The sequence below is a fragment of the Orycteropus afer genome, unplaced genomic scaffold (genome assembly GCF_000298275.1).
Source record: "Orycteropus afer afer isolate SDZICR_OR568_19922 unplaced genomic scaffold, OryAfe1.0 scaffold00065, whole genome shotgun sequence".
Lineage (NCBI taxonomy): Eukaryota > Metazoa > Chordata > Mammalia > Tubulidentata > Orycteropodidae > Orycteropus > Orycteropus afer.
This window is the reverse complement of record NW_006921652.1, coordinates 4828214-4835527: the sequence shown is the minus strand read 5'-3', so window position 1 is coordinate 4835527 and position 7314 is coordinate 4828214.

The window sequence follows — 7314 nt, the reverse complement described above, 5'->3', positions numbered from 1 at the left end:
CAGCTCTGTATGTCTCCTTTTTTCATGTTTTCATGAAGGTTCTTCTACTAGTTGGAGTTTAGTCCACTTCTGTAACCTTCCTTTCAAAGCTCAGGGCTCCACGGTTATCTTTTGTATCTGTGTTAATTGGTTCTACTTTTCTTTGTTGAAAAAGATCTGTGTAGTTTGCCTGCTTATTCTGCCATCTTACTGGAACCTAAGAGGCCTTTTTCAAGTTTTAAAAGCACATTGGAGGACTAATGTGCACCTGACTCAGGCCATGATATTTTCAATTGCCTCCTATGCATTCAAAAGCTGGGCAATGAATAAGGAAGACAATGGAAGAAGTGATGCCTTTGAGTAATGGTATAGGAGAAAAATATTGAATATATTATGCACCACCAGAAGAATGAACAAATATGCCTTGGGTGAAGTGCAGCCACAATGCTCCTTAGAAGCAGGGTGATGAGACTTAGTCTCACATATTTGGGACATGTTATCACTAGGAGAAGAATATCATTGTTGGTAAAAGAGAGGGTCAGTGCAAAAGAGGAAGACCCTTAATAAGATGTATCTACACAGGGGCTGCAACAATGGGGTCCAACACAGCAAATCTTGTGAGGATGACACAGGACTGGGCAATATTTCATTCTATTGTACATATGGTCACTGTGAGTCAGAAATGACTCCAGAGCATTTAACAATAATTGAGCCTAGAAGCAGTTTGCCAAACTTTTCCTTGGGAGCTTTTTGCTTCTATGTCCATGAGTTCATTGGCCTACAATTTACTTCTACTATTTCTTCTTCTCGTCCCCCTACCCCTCCCCTTTCTTCTTCTTCTTCAAATGTTCTTGTCTAATTTGGAGTAGTGCCTAAGGCATTTGACTGCTAACTGAAAGGCTGGTGGTTCAAACCCACCAGCCACTCCTCAGAAGGAAGATTGGAAATCTATGTCTGTAGAGTTATCACCTTGGAAACCCAAGGAGGGGTCATTATGAGTCGAATTGACTCAACAGCAGTGAGTTTTGAGTAAAATAAGTTATTTTCTACTGTCTGGAAGACATTGTATAATATATATTATGTTCCATTAAAAAGTTTTGTAGAACTTCCTTATAACTGATGTGTCTGTGTGTGTGTGTGTGTGTGTGTAATGTTTGTTATCAATTTATTAAGTCTCCTTAAATATTTTAGGGCTACTCATATTTTCTGTTTTTCCTTGAGACCATTTAATGTAATGACATTTTCTAAAAAATATGTTTGTTTGATATGCGTTTTAAATTTTATGTGTATACATTCATCTATATTCTTTTAATATGTTTTTAATCACAGTTGGTTCTGTAATGTTTCCTCATTTTCATTCTCTTGTTCTTATCTCTGCTTTTCATGATCATCTTCACCAGAATTTCATCTATATTTTAGTCTCTTCGTAGAGTTTTTGGCAATGTTGACCCTCATTTTTGAGTGTTTTTTTAGTTTTGCGATTATTTTTATAATTTCAATGCATCCACTTTATTTTAATCAATTCTTTTGTTCTTTCCTTAGCTTAACTTTGCCACTTGGCTCATTAAATTTTGCTCTCTTCTTTTTAATATGAGAAGTCAAGGATAACATTGCTTCTTAAGTATAGTTTTAGCTGTATCCCATAAGATTCAATATATTGTATTTTCCCTATCATTCTCTTTTATAACTATCTTTTAATTCCCATTATTGTGTCTTATTTGCTCAAATGAGCTATTCAGAAATGCATTTTAAATTTTGCAAACACATTTTTTTTTCACAAAGTTTTGTTTCCTTTTTAAAAATGTTATAAACATAAAATGTTTCCTGCATAATACTGAAGTTTATATATATATATATTCTCTTAATTGTTAGGCAAAATTTTCTGGGCATTTCTGTTAAATCATATTAAATGAAATTAACCTTTTTTTTTTTTTTTTTTTAAGTGAAGACACAGATGAGGCACTCTCCCTTCCTCTCTCTTCCTCTCTTGAATACAGATGTGATGGTTGGTGCTTTAATAGCCATTTTATAAATTTGAGGGTAAAATCCTAATATAGACAGTATGGGTGGGTGAAAGAATAGAAGATGCCTTGCCTTGCTGGACTATGAAGCCAATGGACAAACCCTGGCATTGCCTATTTCCTTCTCTCTATTTTATGTGCAAAATCATATTCCATAACTTGCCGCTAAAACAGTCTACGCTGTTGCAGGACTAAATTTCATTTTGGAAAAAAGGAAAATAAAGAATGTTATTTCACTTTGCTGTTCTACCTTTGGTACTATAACCTGAATTATGGGCTGGATACATTTAAAGAGATTATTTTTCTGTTTTAAAATTTTCTTCTATATTTTACAAGTTTTCTTCTTAGGCTTTTTCTATCTGCTTAAGACAAAAAGTTCAAAAAAAATTCTAAATCCATTTTTGATAATAGGGTGTGTTAGTTTGATTGCCTCAAGAAGTAGACATCAAGACAGGATTAGACTTAGTCAGCCTTAAGGCCTGGAACTGAATTCACTTCTATGGCTCAACTTTCAGCGATAGACTGGTCTATAAGGTGAACAGCAACATCAGCGAGGTATACATCCCTTAGAACAACCAGCCATTTGAGATCAAAAGGGCAGTATATGCCCATGGACAAACTTTAGAAGGCAGGAAGGAATAGGAAAGAAGGAAGAATGGAAACGGGAAACGGGAAGCACAAGGGAGAAGAGAGATGAGATGTCACATTACAGGAATTACAATCAATGGCACAAAACAAAATATGTATGAATTGTTGGATGGAAAACTGATTAGCTCTGTAAACTTTCACCCAAATCACAATTATACATATTCACAATTATATATATCTGCAATCACAATGATATATATATATATATCTGCAATTATATATGTCTGCAATTATATATATACAAATCACAATTATATATATCTGCAATGGAAAATGGGGAGGGAGCTGGGTAAATGGTCAGATTGTGATGAAGTTCTGACCCCTAAGAAAGACAGAGGAAAGGAAGGAGCATGAGGCAGGAAGAGTCATAGACTGCTGTACAGTCACAAGAGAGTTTCAGCAAATCTGATGTGGAGCCCTAGAGCCAAAGTTACCCATCAGAGGAAACTCATGTTTCCCAGGAATAAGTTACCATAGTATCCTTGCCACTGTCATTTACTGGCTGGAAGAAACTCATGGAAATGTGGCCTCATTGTGAAGGGAATTTTGTGTTTCAGAACTGGAACTATTATGCTCTATGAAGTTGTATTCCTCTAGGTGCAGTTTTTGGGCCTCCACATGAAATAACTAGTATATCACTTGGGGTATTCTTACTCTTATCAAATTTTGGTAAACTTAGATTGAATCTCCAGTTTATAATATCTCATGTAAGTTGACATCTTCCCTCACAATTTATAAAAGCCCTCAATCATACTTGTTTATAGATTCTCCTTAAACTCCTCCATATTCCTTGGCTCTTCTTTGTAACAGCTGGTACTCAGACTTTGGCTCCTTTGTTGTTTTCTATAAAAGTTCTAAACACACTGATGCCATTTCCTTTTGGTTTTATACCAGAAGGAAAAGGTGTTAAGTAGCTTTATAAAACATTTAGAGAGTTGTGGGAGGAATGTACAACAGGGCATCACACATCCCTTTACAATTTCCCCTGCTTTTCTGTATTTTCCATTACTTTTCCAAAACTCCTCAGTCATATTGCCAAATGATGTTCCTTAGCACCTGATAGGAAGATCACATATTTACACTTTAACTGTTTTCCCCACTCAGGGTAGCCTTATTAAGTCAATTGTGCCATCCCTAGGATTCAGATCAGGTAAAATATGTCCATTTTGTTACATGGGCTATTCCATGCCTTCTTTCATGGGTCCTGTTCCCACAAACTCTTCTTTGTTTATCTGAAGGTCACTGTCCTGGCCTTTGTCATTGTGATGTCCCCTCTCTGCACCTCATCCCCTTAAGCAAAGCCTGGTTTAGTAGATTATTTTTTTCAACTTTTTTTCCCCCCCCTTTTTCTGCCCAGGTGTTATATTTCTTTAAATAGCATTCAAGGCCATGCTGTTAGGCTATACAAACAGTTCCCAGATTACAAAGGAAATCCAATCCTGAGTGTCTCTTTTAAGAATTTGTAGGTAAATCAGAACAAATGGATACATTTTTTATTTAGCTTTACTTTGCTGTTTTTGTTGTTGTCATGTACCATCGAGTCATCTCTGACTCATAGTGACCCCTTCTTGGCTTTCTGAGGCAGTATCTCTACAGAAGTTAATTGCCCAATCTCCCTTCCAAGGAGTGGCTGTTGGGTTCTAATCGCCAAACTTCTGGTTAGCAGTCAAGTGTCTTAGGCCCAAGAAAATTCCCAAAGTCTTTTTAATAGTTAAAAGCTACACATGAAGCAAGTGAAAGTGATGAAGAATTTGTTTCCAGTAGGATTGGTTCAACCATTTCAAAGTGAGAGTGAATTTACATAACATTAAAGGACAAATATGAGTTGTCCATAAGTTAGACATTCATAGCCCAGAGATTGCCTGTATATAGTTCTTTCTACCAGCCCATTCTCTTTGTTTAGATAGTTTTCTTTAAATAGCCTTAAAACGAATCGCAATCTTTTAAAGAAAAAAAAAAAAAAGCTGAGAAAAATGACCATGGGAGTGGTAGGGAATTGATCTTTTTTACTCTTTTGAGTCATACCTCAATGCTTTCATGTATCACTTAGAGAAATTGCTCTATAGTACATGCCTTCTGAAGATGTATTGGTAACTGAGGACATACTCAGAAGTATCTTCAAGTAAGTTTCATGTACTCAAAAGTACTTCTGCTTAAGCACTCTCTTCATGGTTTATCTTGAAGATATTCTTTCAGAGTCAAGCAAAAGTTGTGGCAGGACAGTTGACTAGTAAAATTTGTGCTCCAATTTCCATAATCTAGTTTTGGCTTAACTCATGAACTGAAAACACAAATTAATGAAGAACATCACTAATGAAAAACCATTTTCTAATGTGTTGTTGCTGTCATTATAACAGTAGTGGACTATCTTTTGAGGAAGAAATGAATGTTTATGCCCCATAGAATGGAAATTTTGGTGGTTTACTTGAACTTCCTGCTCAGTTTGATCCATTTTTAGTAGTTCACATGTCAAAATATGATAGCACAGGAAAGGGCAACCCATCATATATGTGTAAAGCAATGTGTGAAGAACTAATAAACTTTATATGTGATTAAGATTCAGTCAACTATTTTTGATGGAATAAGTAAAGTTCAGTTTTTCACTAAAGTTCAGTAGGTTTCACTCTTGATCTTTCTCATACAAGTCAACTAAATATTGTTTTAAGATACATACCTCCAACAGATGGAAAATCTGTCAAGCAATTTATCACTTACGAGCTTCAAGAGCCATGCTGGTAAAAAATCAAGTACTTCACTTTGTTGTTGTTGTTATGTGCCATCGAGTCAGACCTGACTCATAGCTACCCCTCCTTGGGTTTCTGAGGCAGTATCACTATCGAAGTAGATTGTCCCATCTTCCTTCCAAGGAGTGGCTGGTGGGTTTAAACTGCCAGCCTTCTGGTTGGTAGTCAAGTGCCTTAGGCACTATACTACCAGAGCTCTAGTTATGTGAAATTTGCAAAATTTATTTTTCTAAGTGCAGAGACCAGTCCTATGACAATGCTGCCAATATGTCAGGGTGTTATAAAGATACACAACAGAAAATTTTAGAATGTTCTGAACATGCTGTTTTCAAAATATGTGCTGTTCTCTCACTTAAGTTGGTAGGATTTAGCACAGCAGATTGTTATCTGGAAAGAGTTGACATTTTTACTAGGTTCAGTAACACTCATCTTTTGTGGCCTCTACTCATCAATGGGCAGTTCTCAAAACATATTTAGGCAATGATGAAGTATCAATATGGCATCCTAACACACGTTAGGAAGTACATGCTGCAGCAATGAGTGCAGTCCTGTAATTTTACTCTCAGATTCTTTCAGATGCTTTAGAAAGTCCAGACACAGAAAGGCGATACCAAAAGAAAAGCTGAAAACATTGCCAAGAAACTGAAAAATCTAGAGTATGTTGGTTGTTGGTTGTTGGTTATGACTCATCTGCTAGTTTGTCTAGCATCTGCTAGTGGTGGCTTGCATTTTGCTGTGATGTTGGAAGCTATTCCATGGGTATTTTAAATACCAGGAGGGTCACCCATGGTGGACAGGTTTCACTGGTGCATCAAGGCTAAGACAAACTAGGAACAATGAATATGTTATGAATAGCAGACTACTGTCTGACATAATGCTAGAGAAGAGCTCCTAAGTGGAAAGGCATTAAAAAAATGACTGGGGAAGGGCTGTCTCCTCAAAGCAGAATCAAACTTAGTTGTGTGGATGGAGTAAAGTTTTCAAGACCTTCTTTTGCTGGTGTGGCACAACTAAAAATGAGAAGAAATAGCTGCAAACATCCATTAATAATCAGAATATAGAATGTACAAAGTATTAATCTAGGAAAATTGGAAGTCATCAACAATGAAATGGAATACATAAATATCAATATCCTAGGCATTAGTGAGCCCCAATGGACTGATATTGGTCATTTTGAATTCGACAATCATATGGTCTACTCTGTCATAAAGGACAAATTGCAGAGGAATGAAGACACATTTGTCATTAAAAAAAAAAAGTTTCAAGTCTGTCTTAAAATACAACACTGTCAGTGATACGATAATTTACATACGTCTACAAGGAAGACCAGTTCATACAACTGTTTTTCAAATTTACAAACAAAACACTGAAGCCAAAGCTGAAGAAATTGAAGGTATTTATCAAATTTTATAGTTTTATATTCATGAAACCTGCAATTGAGATGCATTAATAATTACTGGTGGTTGGAATGCAAAAGTTGAAAACAGAGAAGCAGTATCAGTAGCTGGAAAATATGGCTTGGGTGATAAAAACAATGCTAGAGATTGCATGATAGAATTTGTTAAGATCAACAACTTCTTCATTGCAAATACCTTTTTTCAACATAAATGATGACTATACACATGGATCTTGTAGAATGGAATGCAAAGGAATAAAATTGACTACATTTGTGGAAAGAGACAATGAAGACACTCAGTATCATCAGTCAGAACATGGCAAGGGATTGACTGCATAACAGACCATTGATTGCTCATTTAAAAGTTCAAGTTGAAGGACAGTTCCGGCAAGATGGCGGACTAGGCAGAAAGACTGCACAGACTCTCTTCAACAAAGAAAGGGGAAACCAATTAACACAGACACAGAAGATAATCTTGGACCCCTGAGCCCTGAAGGGAAGGATATAGAAGTGGACTAAACCCCAA